Below are 17048 nucleotides of genomic sequence, written 5' to 3'. Positions count from 1 at the left end.
GATATACATTTGAACCCAGTGTTAGTAACCAGTAAGGCTAGTTGGTCAATGGTCTATTTATGAAAGGGTTAACGGAAATGATTATGGCCACTATTTGTAAATAGCCTGTAATATTCTAGGAGGATATAGCGGCGCTCTATCTTTTATCCATAATGTCTACTGAACTCCATCCTCTCAAGTCTAGAGAGAGAGAGAGAGAGAGAGAGAGAGCTGCCTTTGCGCCCTGACACACAAACTGCTGTGCCAATAGGCGTATGGCTATCTAATTAAACTCGTACCACGCAATCCCTCCGATACCCCCCATCCCCCTCCTTAAATCCCATCTACCAACTCTCTCGCTCTCTTATCCCCGTGGAAGCACGCGCCCACCCGCCTGTTATCTGCCTCTCTCTGTCCGCTGGTTGTTGTCTCACGAGGCTTGAGTGTGACGGTGTCACGTTAACATGGTTTGCAGGGCTCAGCCGCAGTAGCAGCATAAGAAGAGAAAGAAGTAGAGACAGTAGCTGTGTGTTCCAAGCAGCCAGTCCGGACTCTCTCCCATCTCACATCTATCGACCGGAGGACGCAGCCAGACAACCGAACCTCCCCCCCATCTCTTCCCGTCTCTCTCGCTCCCACGTCCCCATCGCGACGCTCGGTGATCAGGAGCTTGCGGAGCTCTCTCTTAGATAAAGGGTAAGAATTAACCGAATGAATGAATGATGCTTGTTTACAATCAATCAACACATCTTTCGCATCTGCCTGAAATGTTTTATATCGGTTTTGAATAGTTAACGGTTTGACAGCGATGCAGGGGTACGTTGGGCTCGCTATTGTTGATCGAATACCGCGTGTGTTCTCTCTGAGATATGCTGAAAGATGTGCAAGAAATATATTTATTTCGTCTTGGAGAACCGTTGTTTCCATTATATTGGCCTAATGATCATGTTTTGTTTGTTCAATTATAGAGTGTACAATGATTGGACGGTAGCCCTTCCCATATACAATAGACTGCATAAAGCGGATTCAATGCTTGGACGGTAGCCCTTTCCATATACAATAGGCTGCATAAAGCGGATTCAATGATTGGACGGTAGCCCTTTCCATATACAATAGGCTGCATAAAGCGGATTCAATGATTGGACGGTAGCCCTTTCCATATACAATAGACTGTATAAAGCGGATTCAATGATTGGACGGTAGCCTTTCCCATATACAATAGACTGTATAAAGCGGATTCAATAATTGGACGGTAGCCTTTCCCATATACAATAGGCTGCATAAAGCGGATTCAATGATTGGACGGTAGCCCTTTCCATATACAATAGGCTGCATAAAGCGGATTCAATGATTGGACGGTAGCCTTTCCCATATACAATAGACTGTATAAAGCGGATTCAATGATTGGACGGTAGCCCTTTCCATATACAATAGACTGTATAAAGCGGATTCAATGATTGGACGGTAGCCTTTCCCATATACAATAGACTGTATAAAGCGGATTCAATAATTGGACGGTAGCCTTTCCCATATACAATAGGCTGCATAAAGCGGATTCAATGATTGGACGGTAGCCCTTTCCATATACAATAGACTGTATAAAGCGGATTCAATGATTGGACGGTAGCCTTTCCCATATACAATAGACTGTATAAAGCGGATTCAATGATTGGACGGTAGCCCTTTCCATATACAATAGACTGTACATTCAATGATTGGCTAGCCTTTCCCATAACAATAGACTGTATAAAGCGGATTCAATGATTGGACGGTAGCCTTTCCCATATACAATAGACTGTATAAAGCGGATTCAATGATTGGACGGTAGCCCTTTCCATATACAATAGGCTGCATAAACCGGATTCAATGATTGGACGGTAGCCTTTCCCATATACAATAGGCTGCATAAACCGGATTCAATGATTGGACGGTAGCCTTTCCCATATACAATAGGCTGCATAAAGCGGATTCAATGATTGGACGGTAGCCTTTCCCATATACAATAGGCTGCATAAAGCGGATTCAATGATTGGACGGTAGCCCTTTCCATATACAATAGACTGTATAAAGCGGATTCAATGATTGGACGGTAGCCTTTCCCATATACAATAGACTGTATAAAGCGGATTCAATGATTGGACGGTAGCCCTTTCCATATACAATAGGCTGCATAAATCGGATTCAATGATTGGACGGTAGCCTTTCCCATATACAATAGGCTGCATAAACATTCAATGATTGGCTTTCCATATAAAATAGACTGCATAAAGCGGATACAATGATTGGACGGTAGCCCTTTCCATATACAATAGGCTGCATAAAGCGGATTCAATGATTGGACGGTAGCCTTTCCCATATACAATAGACTGTATAAAGTGGATACAATGATTGGACGGTAGCCTTTCCCATATACAATAGACTGTATAAAGCGGATACAATGATTGGACGGTAGCCTTTCCCATATACAATAGACTGTATAAAGCGGATACAATGATTGGACGGTAGCCTTTCCCATATACAATAGACTGTATAAAGTGGATACAATGATTGGACGGTAGCCCTTTCCATATACAATAGGCTGCATAAAGCGGATTCAATGATTGGACGGTAGCCCTTTCCATATACAATAGACTGTATAAAGCGGATTCAATGATTGGACGGTAGCCTTTCCCATATACAATAGACTGTATAAAGCGGATTCAATGATTGGACGGTAGCCCTTTCCATATACAATAGGCTGCATAAATCGGATTCAATGATTGGACGGTAGCCCTTTCCATATAAAATAGACTGCATAAAGCGGATTCAATGATTGGACGGTAGCCTTTCCCATATACAATAGACTGTATAAAGCGGATTCAATAATTGGACGGTAGCCCTTTCCATATACAATAGACTGTATAAAGCGGATACAATGATTGGACGGTAGCCTTTCCCATATACAATAGACTGTATAAAGTGGATACAATGATTGGACGGTAGCCTTTCCCATATACAATAGACTGCATAAAGCGGATACAATGATTGGACGGTAGCCCTTTCCATATACAATAGACTGTATAAAGCGGATTCAATGATTGGACGGTAGCCTTTCCCATATACAATAGACTGTATAAAGCGGATTCAATGATTGGACGGTAGCCCTTTCCATATACAATAGGCTGCATAAAGCGGATTCAATGATTGGACGGTAGCCCTTTCCATATACAATAGACTGTATAAACCGGATTCAATGATTGGACGGTAGCCCTTTCCATATACAATAGACTGTATAAATCGGATTCAATGATTGGACGGTAGCCTTTCCCATATACAATAGGCTGCATAAACCGGATTCAATGATTGGACGGTAGCCCTTTCCATATACAATAGACTGTATAAAGCGGATTCAATGATTGGACGGTAGCCTTTCCCATATACAATAGACTGTATAAAGCGGATTCAATGATTGGACGGTAGCCCTTTCCATATACAATAGGCTGCATAAACCGGATTCAATGATTGGACGGTAGCCTTTCCCATATACAATAGGCTGCATAAACCGGATTCAATGATTGGACGGTAGCCCTTTCCATATACAATAGACTGTATAAAGCATTCAATGATTGGCTAGCCTTTCCCATATACAATAGACTGTATAAAGCGGATTCAATGATTGGACGGTAGCCCTTTCCATATACAATAGGCTGCATAAACCGGATTCAATGATTGGACGGTAGCCCTTTCCATATACAATAGGCTGCATAAACCGGATTCAATGATTGGACGGTAGCCTTTCCCATATACAATAGGCTGCATAAACCGGATTCAATGATTGGACGGTAGCCCTTTCCATATACAATAGGCTGCATAAAGTGGATTCAATGATTGGACGGTAGCCTTTCCCATATACAATAGACTGTATAAAGCGGATTCAATGATTGCAAAACAACAACGATATCATAAATATGATTATCATTTTTCTGTATTAAATGAATCTATTGAAACGCGGGATAAAAGAACGAGATGGGACGGTAACATTCACGACGCGGTGCGCTCAATGTGCTCCTTGGAATCTCTCTCCCTCTCTCGTCAGAATCTCACGTTGTTCTATTCTTCTGCCCTCTTCAGACGATGTAATGCTGTTGTTTGGGAATTGAATGATTGTTGAATTGTATAGGTTATGGAATGTGTTAGGTTATGATGCACTGTACAGTAGTCTACAGTACACGGTGTCACCGTGTGTGGACGCAGTGACGTTAAGGATTATGGTTTTAATAATTAGCCTATACATGTGGCTCAGAGGCTTATGCTAAATTGATGCTTTCCCATAGCGGGACCGATATTTGTTATTTAGCCTATCCTGTGTATTTGTTGACAGTGATATCAGCCTGGGTCTAGTGTTGTAGCCTAAAGATAAAACAAACATATTAAACCAATGCTTTGGCATATACTATTTACATGTTATATGATATAGGCCTAATGTAATAGCCTACTCTTGCAAAAGCCTAAATAAAATAGCAGAATAAGCAATTGCATTCTATAATGACCTCTCGAGTCACGGTTTACTTCCTCCCTGCCTGTTAAAAAAAAAAAAAACATGTCAATAATATTTTATGAGTCACGTAAAATCCCTTGTTTTAACCACTTCATCGATACTTAAGATCAAGGCCTGTAGTGTTTACCGGTAGTTGAATGGCATGGTGGAGAGAGAGAGAGAATGAATGGAGCCATCACTGCTGATGCATTACCGGGTCCGTTTCAAGCCATGCTAAGATTTGTTAGTAGTGTGCCATTTTAATGCATCTTCTAAATGTGATAGCATTATCTGAGAGCATTATCTGGTTAAGAGTGCCATCAGTAGCCTATAGGAAAGCAGTCTTTTTTATACATTGAAATGGTTATTAGGTGAACTCAGCTGATCTATGCTCAGACTTATTTGCATTAAGTACCATCTAAGGTATTACCGAATGTGCAATCAAAGGGGCGCTATAAACATTTTTTTTAAACACATTGGTGAACAACAAGGATCTTGATCCAGGAGAGATGTCAGAGAGATGTCTGTGCTGTAACCGTTCATACGGTATAAACGGTATATCGCCTGAGCCTATTCACCACCCGCTGGAGGGCCTTGCGGTCGCTGACAGACCATTTCCCGTACTAGGCTGTGATGCAATCGGTCAGGACGCTCTCGGTGGTGCAGCGAAAGTATTTGGAGAGGGGGGTTGCGAATTTCTTCAGCCGCCTTAGGAAGTAGAGACGCTGTTGCGACCTCTTGACCTTTTGTTGTTGGTCCATGTCAAGTCCTCTGCAATGTGGACGTTGAGGAACTTAAAACTGCTGACTCTGCTTCCTGAAGTCAACAATCAACTCCTTTGTTTTGCTGACGTGAGAGAGAGGTTGTTGTCATGACACCACTATGCCAGTTCACTTACCTCCTCCCTATAGGCTGACTTCTCATTGTTGATTATCAGGCCTGCAAACGCGGTGTCGTCATGGAGACTTGATGATGGAGTTGGTGTGGTGCAATGCCACACTGTTGTGGGTGAACAGGAAGTACAGCAGAGGACTAAGGACACACCCCTGGGAGATCCCTGGGTTTAAGAGTCAGTGTGAAGGAGGTGTTATTGCCAGTACTCACAGCCTGGGGGCGGCCCATCAGGAAATCCAGGATCCAGTTGCAGAGCGTGGTGTTCAGACCCAGGGCTCTGAGCTTGGAGGGAACAATTGTGTTAAAATGCTGAACTGTAGTCAATGAACAGCATTCTCACATAGGTGTTTCTCTTGTCCAGACAATGGTGGTCTATTAAAGCAGGTTGGGACTACAGCCTGGGACAGGGGCGGGTTGGGATTGCACCCTGGGACAGGGGGGGTTGGGATTACAACCTGGGACAGGGGGTTTGGGACTGCAGCCTGGGACAGGGGGGGTTGGGATAACACCCTGGGACAGGGGGGGTTGGGATTACACCCTGGGACAAGGGGGATTGGGACCCTGGGACAAGGGGGGATTGGGACTGGACTGCAGCTGGGACAGGGGGTTGGGATTAGGGACATGGGGGATTGCACCCTGGGACGGGGGGGATTGGGATTACAACCTGGGACATGGGAGATTGGGATTACAACCTGGGACATGGGGGATTGGGACTGCAGCCTGGAACAGGGGGGGTTGGGATTACAGCCTGGGATGGGGGCAGGTTGAAGATGTCTGAGATGCGGCATGGGGATTCCATGTTGGCTTGCGGCTTTGTGAGTATTCACTCTTTTTGAGAGTTTTCCTCACGTCAGCCTAGGAGAGCGAAAGCACCTGGTCGTCCAGAACAGCGAGAGTCCTCCTGGATGGCTCGGTATTGTCTGCCTCGAAGCGAGCAGCTCTTAAGCTCTTCTGTGAGTGAGGCTTCAGTTGGCACCACACAGCTGGATTTACCTTCTAGTATGTGATAGTCTGTAGTCCTTGCCACATGCAACGAGAGTCTGAGGGGTCGAAGATCAATTAAAGTTTCAGTCTGTATGCCTTGTATGCGTCGCGCGCCACCTTGTCATCGGAGTTTGTTCTGCTGACATTGAATGCTGCAGTTTGTACTCTCAGCATGCTATGGATTTCTCCGTTCATCCAGGGTTTTTGGTTGGGGTATGTCCGGAATGTTATTGTGGGTACAATATCATCAACACATTTCCTAATGAAGCCTTTGACGGACAATGTATATTCCTCAATGTTGGTGGATGAATGTTTTGAACATATTTCCTATCCGTATTCTCAAAACCATCCTGCAGCATTGAGTCTGCGTCCTCTGTCCAGCGCCTCACTATTCTCTGTGTTGGTGGCTCCCTCTAGGAACAGTGAGACGTCATCTGATTGGCCGAAGTGGGGGGCGGGGGATGGCTTTGTTCGTGTCATGGATGTTTGTGTATACATGGTCAAGCATGCTGGATCCTCTTGTGGGGCAGGAGACGTGTACCTTCTTCTTTATCCTCTCTCCTACACTCTCCCCTCTCCTACACTCTCCTCTCTCCTACACTCTCCCCTTTCCTACACTCTCCCCTCTCCTACACTCTCCCCTCTCCTACACTCTCCCCTCTCCTACACTCTCCTCTCTCCTACACTCTCCTCTCTCCTACACTCTCCCCTCTCCTACACTCTCCTCTCTCCTACACTCTCCCCTCTCCTACACTCTCCCCTCTCCTACACTCTCCTCTCTCCTACACTCTCCTCTCTCCTACACTCTCCCCTCTCCTACACTCTCCTCTCTCCTACACTCTCCCCTCTCCTACACTCTCCCCTCTCCTACACTCTCCTTTCTCCTACACTCTCCTCTCTCCTACACTCTCCTCTCTCCTACACTCTCCTCCCTCCTACACTCTCCTCCCTCCTACACTACCCCCTCTCCTACACTCTCCTCTCTCCTACACTCTCCTCTCTCCTACACTCTCCTCTCTCCTACTCTCTCCTACACTCTCCTTTCTCCTACACTATCCTCCCATACACTACAGTATATCCACAATCTCTCCTCTCTCCTACAATCTCCTCTCTCCTACACTCTCCTTTCTCCTACACTCTCCTCCCAAACACTACAGTACATCCACAATCTCTCCTACACTCTCCTCTCTCCTACACTCTCCTTTCTCCTACACTATCCTACCATACACTACAGTACATCCACAATCTCTCCTCTCTCCTACACTCTCCTCTCTCCTACACTCTCCTTTCTCCTACACTCTCCTCCCATACACTACAGTACATCCACAATCTCTCCTACACTCTCCTTTCTCCTACACTCTCCTACCATACACTACAGTACATCCACAATCTCTCCTCTCTCCTCCAATCCTACTCTCCTTTCCCCCCTCTCTCCTCCTCTCCTCCACTCCACTCCTATCCTCCTCTCCTCCCTCCTCCTCTCCAATCGTCCTCTCCAATCCTCTCCTCTTCTCCTCTCCTCCTCTCCAATCCTCTCCTCTCTCCTCCACTCCAATCCTCCTCTCTCCCCTCCTCCTTCCTCTCTCCTCTTCTTTCTCCAATCCTCCCCTCATCCATCCTCTCCTCTCTCCTCCTCTCCAATCCTCCTCCTCTCCTATCCTCCCCTCCTCCCTCCCCTCCTCCCTCCTCTCTCCTCTCCTCCTCTCCTCTCCTCTCCATTAGTGGGCCTAAAGGGTGTTGTTGAGTTAATATCTCTGGGTTGTTGTGATTGAGATAAGGCATTATGTACCCTCTGTACTGATGACCCTGCAAGATCATATCACTACACAAATCCATCCTATCCTCCTCTCATTACCTCTGTTCTACCTCTGACTATAGCTCAATACTTATTCTATTTTCTTCCTATTGTTTAATCAAATCAACAACAAAAAATGTAAAACAGTTCACTGCACTTTCCAGTATTGAGCTTAGTTATTGGCCTCATAGCCTTTTGTCAAAGCTTTGCATCTTTTTTTTTTAACCTCAAGGTAGTTAATAAGAACAAATACTTATATTCAATGACAGCCTAGGAACAGTGGGTTAACTGCCTCATTCAGGGACAGAACCACAGATTTGTCAGCTCGGGGATTTGAACTTGCAACCATCCGGTTACTAGTCCAACGCTCTAACCACTAGGCTACCCTGCCGCCCCATCTTACATTTCTGTATTTTGAAAGTTACACATCTTGACAACTTGATTGCTGACAAGCAAAACAACGTGGGACTGGGTCAACAATGGACTAATGAAACAAATGCCAAAATATAGTTTCTGGGTGGAATTTTCCTTTTATTAAGTCCTCAAGGGTCCTTTCAATTTAGGAGACTCTCTTATGCCTGAACAGAATCTGGAGAATGCTATGCTAGGATTCCCCCCCAGCTGTGTATGTATCTTCAATCCAAACAGACTGGTGGGATGTGGCTCAAATGGCCCCCTGTTCCCTTATGGGCCCTGGTATAGTGCACTATATAGGGAATAGTGTGGCATTTGGGATGCATGCAGCGAGTGCAGCTCTCTCTGTGTAGGTTGGAGGCATTTTATAAGCAGCTGTAATGACTGTAAGGGGCCTTCTCTCCTCTCTGTCATATAGACATTCTGAGAGGCTTTGGAAAGTGTGTGTGTGCGTGTGTGTGTTTCTCCTCTCTGGAGCAGAATACAGCTACCCCAGGGCTGTGAAAAACACCTAAGGACCCTATTTAATTATAACTGTTATCCAGGATCTGTGGGTAATGTCAGGAATAATAACATATTTTTGTTCACACAGTGAAAAACTCAGAGAAGACGTGGTACTACACTGAGTACACCAAACATTAGGAACACCTCCCTAACATTGGGTTGAGCACCCCCCTTGCCCTCAGAACATCCTCTAAATGATTTATTGCGTTCTCAAAGAGGACTTGGCGTTAATATTCCTGGTCAATACGTGTCTTTATTCTGGTCTCTGTACTGAGTGGTCAGTTCAGACAGTGACTGGTGCTAGCTGTGCTCTAGTGCATGGTCAGCCATCCATCAGTCAACAGGGTTTTGTCAGGAGTGCTACGCACACACACAGCAGTGGTGCTCTGGCTTCCTGTCACTTCCTACAGCTAAGGGCTGACTTAGTACTGTGTCATGAGAGAGAGAGAGAGAGAGAGATGAGTACTGGAGGAGATTGGAGAATGGAGGGAGGTGAGACGAAGAGGAGAAAGAAAAAGAAGACACAGAGAGAGAAATGTTCAAAACCCAGTGATTTACTTGGTCTTCTTCTTCTTGGGTATGACGCCTCAAGCTTGGCACACCTGTATTTGGGGAGTTTCTCCCATTCTTCTCTGCAGATCCTCTCAAGCTCTGTCAAGTTGGGTGGGGACCGTTGCTACACAGCCATTTTCAGGTCTCTCCAGAGATGTTTGATCGGGTTCAAGTCTGGGCTCTGGCTGGGCCACTCAAGGACATTCAGAGACTTGTCCCGAAGCCACTCCTGTGTTGTCTTGGCTGTGTGCTTAGGGTCGTTGTCCTGTTGGAAGGGGAACCATTGCACCAGTCAGAGGTCCTGAGCGCTCTGGATCAGGTTTTCATCAACAATCGCTCTGTATTTTGCTCCGTTCATCTTTCCCTCCATCCGGACTAGTCTCCCAGTACCTGCCGCTGAAAAACATCAGCTCCGTTCATCTTTCCCTTGATCCAAAATAAAATAAAATTGGTTACAAACGTGTAATTAGCAGATGTTATTGCGGGTTGCTTGTGCAAAAGGCTTGTGCTTCTAGCTCTGACATTGCAGTAATATCTAACAAATTACACAACATATATATATATATATATATATATATATATATATATATATATATATATATATATATATATTTCCAATGCACACAAATCTAAGTAGGAATGAATTAAGACTATATACATACAGTGGAAGTCGGAAGTTTACATGTACTTAAGTTGGAGTCATTAAAACTCGTTTTTCAACCACTCCACACATTTCTTGTTAACAAACTATAGTTTTGGCAAGTCGGTTAGGACATCTACTTTGTGCATGACTGGAGGAAAAAGGGGGATGCTTGCAAGCCGAAGAACACCATCCCAACCGTGAAGCACGGGGTGGCAGCATCATGTTGTGGGGGAGCTTTGCTGCAGGAGGGACTGGTGCACTTCACAAAATAGATGGCATCATGAGGAAAGGAAAATTAGTTGGATATATTGAAGCAACATCTCAAGACATCAGTCAGGAAGTTAAAGCTTGGTTGCAAATGGGACTTCCAAATGTACATTGGCCATCACAAAGCCCTGACCTCAATCATAAAGAAAATTGTGGGTAGATCTGAAAAAGCGCGTGCGAGCAAGGAGGCCTACAAACCTGACTCAGTTACACCAGCTCTGTCAGGAGGATGGGCCAAAATTCATCCAAGATATGTAAACATTATTAAGTGACTGGTGTTCCATTCTTTTAAAGTGGTCAGTGATTTCTAGTCTATGCCTATAGGCAGCAGCCTCTAATGTGCTAGTGATGGCTGTTTAACAATGTGATGGCCTTGAAATAGAAGCTGTTTTTCAGTCTCTCGGTCCCAGCTTTGATGCACCTGTACTGACCTCGACTTCTGGATGATAGTGTGGTGAACTGGCAGTGGCTAAGGTGATTGTTGTCCTTGATAATCTTTTTAGCCTTCCTGTGACATCGGGTGCTGTAGGTATCCTGGAGGGCAGGTAGTTTTCCCCGGTGACGCGTTGGGCGGTGATACAGCCCGACAGGATGCTTTCAATTGTGCATCTGTAAAAAAGTTTGATGGTTTTAGGTGACAAGCCACATTTCTTTAGCCTCCTGAGGTTGAATAGGCTCTGTTGTGCCTTCTTCACCTCACTGTCTGTGTCGGTGGTCCATTTCAGTTTGTCCTTGATGTGTACGCCAAGGAACTTGAAGCTTTCCACCTTCTCCACTGCGGTCCCATCGATGTAAATAGGGGGGTGCACCCTCTGCTTTTCCTGAAGTCCACGATCATCTCTTTTGTTTTGTTGATGTTGAGTGAGAGGTTGTTTTCCAGGCACCACACACCCAGAGCCCTCACCTTCTCCCTGTAGGCTGTCTTGTCATTTTTGGTAATCAAGCCCACTACTGTTGTGTCGTCTGCAAACTTGATGATTGAGTTGGAGACGTGCTTGGCCACGCAGTCATGGGTGAACAGGGAGTACATCATGGGGCAGATCACGCACCTATGTGGGGTCCCAGTGTTGAGGATCAGCAGAGTGGAGGTGTTGTTTCCTACCTTCACCACCTGGGGGCAGCCTGTCAGGAAGTCCAGGACCCAGTTGCACAGGGCGGGATTCAGACCCAGGGCCTCAAGCTTAATGACAACCTTGGAGGGAACTATGGTGATGAATGCTGATTTATAGTCAATAAACAGCATTCTTTCATAGGTATTCCTCTTGTCCAGATGGGATAGGGCAATGTGCACAGACTAGTTTCCCAGTCCCTGCCGCTGAAAGATATCCCCACAGCACGATGCTGCCACCACTGTGCTTCACCGATGGGATGGTGCCAGGTTTCCTCCAGACGTAACGCTGGAGGGAAACTTTTTGGCAAACTCTAAGTGGGCTGTCATGTTCCTTTTACTGAAGAGTGGCTTCCGTCTGGCCACTCTACCTTAAAGGCATGATTGGTGGAGTGCTGCAGAGATGGTTGTCCTTCTGGAAGGTTCTCCCATCTCCACAGAGGAACACTGGAGGACTGTCAGAGTGACCATCTGGTTCTTGGTCACCTCCCTGACCAAGGCCCTTCTCCCCACGATTGCCTAGTTTGGCCGGGAGGCCAGCTCTAAAAATACTCTTGGTGGTTCCAAACTTCTTTCGTTTAAGAATGATGGAGGCCACTGTGTTCTCGGGGACATTCAATGCTGCAGAAGGATATCCTTCCCCAGATCTCTGCCTCAACAAAATCCTGTCTCAGAGCTCTATGGACAATTCCTTCGACCTCATGGCTTGGTTTTTGCACTGACATCCACTGTCAACTGTAGGACCTTATATAGACAGGTGTGTGCATTTCCAAATTATTTTCAATCAATTGAATTTAACACAGGTGGACTCCAAACAATTTGTAGAAACATGTCAATGATGTTCAATGGAATCAGGATACACCTGAGCTCAATTTCTTGTCACATAGCAAAGGGGTCTGAATACTTATGTAAATAAGTTTTTTTTTTTTTTGTCTTACTCATTGATAAATAATAATAGTATTTTATACATTGCTTTAATGAATGTTAAATGAATCCTGCACATTTTAAAATGGCCAAATTTGGGTGAAATTAATTAGTTTGATTTCTCAGAGATCAAACTAATAGTTCAACCTAATAATGGTATAGGAGTGCTCAACCTCTTTCTCTCTAACTATGGAAACGGTTTCAGATCTGAGATGGTGGGTGTCATGGCTGGCTGAAATGGAATTACATTTTATGCTGTCATCATTTTGCAGACACTCTTTATCCAGAGAGACTTACAGGAGCAATTTGATTTGAAGTGCCTTGCTCTAGGTCTCACCAACAGATTTTATTTCACCTGGTATCCAGCACATAGAGTACAGATTAGTACAGGCTGAAGCAGTGTATTGTGGGAAAGTACTCCCAGGTAGCTAGTGCCTCTTCTCTCAGCTCAGCCCTCCCAGTGACACACACACGGTGCCACATGATCTCTGGTGAAGGGGAAATTCTCGCTTAGAGGGCCTTTCTGATGAGAGTCGTGTGGGTGTGTGAGCTATTTTTAGTCCCCCTTCGTCATGACATGCAGGGCCGAGACGTCTAGAATGTGGGAAGTTAGCATAGCGGACTAGAATTCTAGAATGTGGGAAGTTAGCATAGCGGACTAGAATTCTAGAATGTGGGAAGTTAGCATAGCGGACTAGACTTCTAGAATGTGGGAAGTTAGCATAGCAGACTAGACTTCTAGAATGTGGGAAGTTAGCATAGCAGACTAGACTTCTAGAATGTGGGAAGTTAGCATAGCAGTCTAGACTTCTAGAATGTGGGAAGTTAGCATAGCAGTCTAGACTTCTAGAATGTGGGAAGTTAGCATAGCAGTCTAGACTTCTAATGAATGTAGGACTAGACTTCTAGAATGTGGGAAGTTAGCATAGTAGACTAGAGACTTCTAGAATGTGGGAAGTTAGCATAGTAGACTAGACTTCTGTGGGAGAATGTGGGAAGTTAGCATAGTAGACTAGACTTCTAGAATGTGGGAAGTTAGCATAGTAGACTAGACTTCTAGAATGTGGGAAGTTAGACAGAATGTGGGAGTTAGCATAGAGTCTAGACTTCTAGAATGTGGGAAGTTAGCATAGCAGACTAGACTTCTAGAATGTGGGAAGTTAGCATAGTAGTCTAGACTTCTAGAATGTGGGAAGTTAGCATAGCAGACTAGACTTCTAGAATGTGGGAAGTTAGCATAGCAGACTAGACTTCTAGAATGTGGGAAGTTAGCATAGTAGACTAGACTTCTAGAATGTGGGAAGTTAGCATAGTAGACTAGACTTCTAGAATGTGGGAAGTTAGCATAGCAGACTAGATTGAGGTTGTTTCCCAGGCTTTTTCTCTCTCCCCTGAATGCTCCGACAGTATATGCTGGATTTTTTTTAACCTTATTTGGGAAAGCTGTAACCTCTGGCCCTGGAATGTATGTGTGCCTGCTTGTGTGTGCGTGCGTGTTTGTGTCACAGGAGCCTGCTGAGGGGAGAACGGCTCATAATAACAGCTTGAACGGAGCAAATGGAATGGCATTTTGTGTTTTTGCCATACTCTACATACTGTTCTGTCTCCTAATGTGTTTTTTTCAACCTGTTCTCACAGCATTTAGTATTATTCAGTATGTAAATATGATATGTTACTTTTCCTATGGTATGTATTTTTCAAAAACAATGTTTACTTTTATTTAACTAGGCATGTCAGTTAAGAACAAATTCTTATTGTCAATGACAGCCTAGTGGGTTAACTGCCATTTTCAGGGGCAGAACAACAGTTTTTTTTTTACCTTGTCAGCTTGATGATTTGATCTTGCAACCTTTCAGTTCCAAGTCCAACACTCTAACCACTAGGCTACCTGCTGCCCCAGGTAGCCTATTCATTTTTGGATGTACAACCCCCTCTCATTTCATGTGATACTATCAAGACTCAGGATATGACCCTGATGCAGACACAGGAGGCAGATAGTACACTTCTCAGATAATTTATTAGAAACACAGGACAGGTAGAGGTTCGTGATCAGGTCAGAGTCAGGCGGGTAAAGGATGGAGGCAGCCTCGGGGTCAGGGCAGGCAGGGGTTCGTTATCAGGTCAGAGTCAGACAGGTACAGGACGACAGGCAGGCTCGGGGTCCGGGCAGGCAGAATGGTCAGAACCGGGAAAAAACTAAGAAACAGAACTAGACAAACAGGAAGGCGGGAAAGCACGCTGGTAAGAGCTGACAAGACGAACAGACAAACAGAGAACACAGGTATAAATACACCGGGGATACTGGGGAAGATGGGCCACACCTGCAGGGGGTTGAAGCCAAGCTGAAAGACAGGTGAAACAGATCAGGTTGTGACAGATACTGTATGTTACAAATTAAAATGTGTATTATATGATCCGAATTTGCAAAACTTACTATATGTTACGAATTATACGCATACATGTGATCTGTTACGAGGGTTAAGTTAGGGTTAAGTTTAGGGGTCAGGTTAAAGGGTTAAGATTAGGGAGAGAGGTCTGAATGAGTGTAACGGCTGTTGGAAGGAGAGGACCAAGGTGCAGCGTGGTAAGTGTTCATATTTATTTATTGAACTGAACACTAAATAACAAAATAATAAATGAAACCGAAACAGTCCCGTTAGGTGCAAACACTGATACGGAAAACAACTACCCACAAAAACCCTGTGGGGAAAAGATACCTAAGTATGGTTCTCAATCAGATACAACGATCGACAGGTTCTCAATCAGAACAACGATCGACAGCTGTCCCTGATTGAATGCCCACACCCTGACCAACCCAAAAATAGAGACATAAAAAGCTCTACGGTCAGGGAGTGACAAGGAGGGGAGAGAGTTCTGAAGGAGGGGTGAGGGGTAGAGGGGAGATTTATAGAAGCGGGTGAGAGAGATGGAGAGTTATAGAAGCGGGTGAGAGAGATGGAGAGTTATAGAAGCGGGTGAGAGAGATGGAGAGTTATAGAAGCGGGTGAGAGAGATGGAGAGTTATAGAAGCGGGTGAGAGAGATAGAGTTATAGAAGCTGGTGAGAGAGGTAGAGAGGTTTGAAGGATAGTTATAGAAGCGGGTGAGAGAGATGGAGAGTTATAGAAGCGGGTGAGAGAAGTAGACAGGTCTGAAGGAGAGTTACAGCAACAAGGTCTTCTCATCAGAGAACTGGAAAACAGCCCGGGAGCCCCTCCTCTATTCATGCTTTTTCATCACCTCTGTGAAGAACAACTGTAAAATAATTCAGTTCACCTTCCCTCATTTGAGAGAGAGAGAGAGAGAGAGAGAGAGAGAGAGAGAGAGAGAGAGAGAGAGAGAGAGAGAGAGAGAGAGAGAGAGAGAGAGAGAGAGAGAGAGAGAGAGAGGAGAGAGAGAGTCAGAGAGAGAGAGAGAGAGAGAGAGAGAGAGAGAGAGAGAGAGAGAGAGAGAGAGAGAGAGAGAGAGAGAGAGAGAGAGAGAGAGAGAGAGAGAGAGAGAGAGAGAGAGAGAGAGAGAGAGAGAGAGAGATCAGTTAAGGGGGTCTGAGCATTGCCCCAAAGTCTCATCACATTAATGGGACATTTTCCCTAGCTCTAATACACTGTAATATACTTACATACAGAGGATTTCACCTTTAATGTCCTGTCCAGAAATCATTCCCCTGACTTTGACTTAGTTAATAGATGCAGACTCTGACTTAATTACTTCAATCTGACTTAGTTAATTCATACTGACTCTGTCTTAGTTCATTCATTCTGACTTAGTTAATTTATACAGACTCTGACTTAGTTAATTCATACTGACTCTGTCTTAGTTCATTCATACAGACTCTGACTTAGTTAATTTATACAGACTCTGACTTAGTTCATTTATACTGACTCTGACTTGGTTAATTTATACTGACTCTGACTTAGTTACTTTTGGCATCTAGCATCTCCTGGCTTCCACACATGTGGAACATCTACATTTTAAAAAGTAAAATAAATCCATGTAATATAGCCTACACCTTCAAAATAAATCCATTATTTATTTTAGACAGGTCTAAAGGAACAGGATATGAATGAAATGTAGTCTATTTCAGAAGAACAGAATAGCATCCTCTGAGATGTCCTGATCTCACTATGCCATATGGCTGTGGGCGACACTAGTTCATTTAGCGGACAAGATTTGCTTGGAATTCTGTGGCATTATTTTATATTATTTTGAAGTTTCCTCCAAACGGTTTGAGGGAGTATGCGCACAAGTGGCTATTCTGTGTTGAGTGGTTAACAAAGAAATAGGTCATCCTAGATGCTTAATTTAGAGTTATTAATGTGACTTTGTTCTATAAACGTTGGGATGTATGTTTTGATTTTTAATAAATTGTAAGGCGGAATGATGCGACTCTAATGATGATTTGGAAAAAGTTGCATGAAAGGCATGAGTTCTGCTTTGTTTTGTTCTTTCCGCACACACTCCTGATAATG

At 44.4% G+C, this 17048-nt stretch overlaps 1 protein-coding gene across 1 annotated transcript in view; it reads left to right on the top strand.

Moving 5' to 3' along the window:
* The first annotated feature begins 260 nt into the window (after nt 1–260).
* The window catches only part of LOC112229390 (hippocalcin-like protein 1), an 89554-nt gene continuing 72766 nt past the window's right edge, over nt 261–17048 (top strand). Inside the window, exon 1 of the mRNA XM_042310414.1 lies at nt 261–675. The gene's annotated coding sequence lies outside the window, so the exon portion shown is untranslated. The remainder of the gene's footprint in view (nt 676–17048) is intronic.

This window comes from Oncorhynchus tshawytscha, linkage group LG31, assembly GCF_018296145.1.
Source record: "Oncorhynchus tshawytscha isolate Ot180627B linkage group LG31, Otsh_v2.0, whole genome shotgun sequence".
Classification (NCBI taxonomy): Eukaryota; Metazoa; Chordata; class Actinopteri; order Salmoniformes; family Salmonidae; genus Oncorhynchus; species Oncorhynchus tshawytscha.
This window is presented reverse-complemented; position numbering and strand designations above follow the sequence as displayed.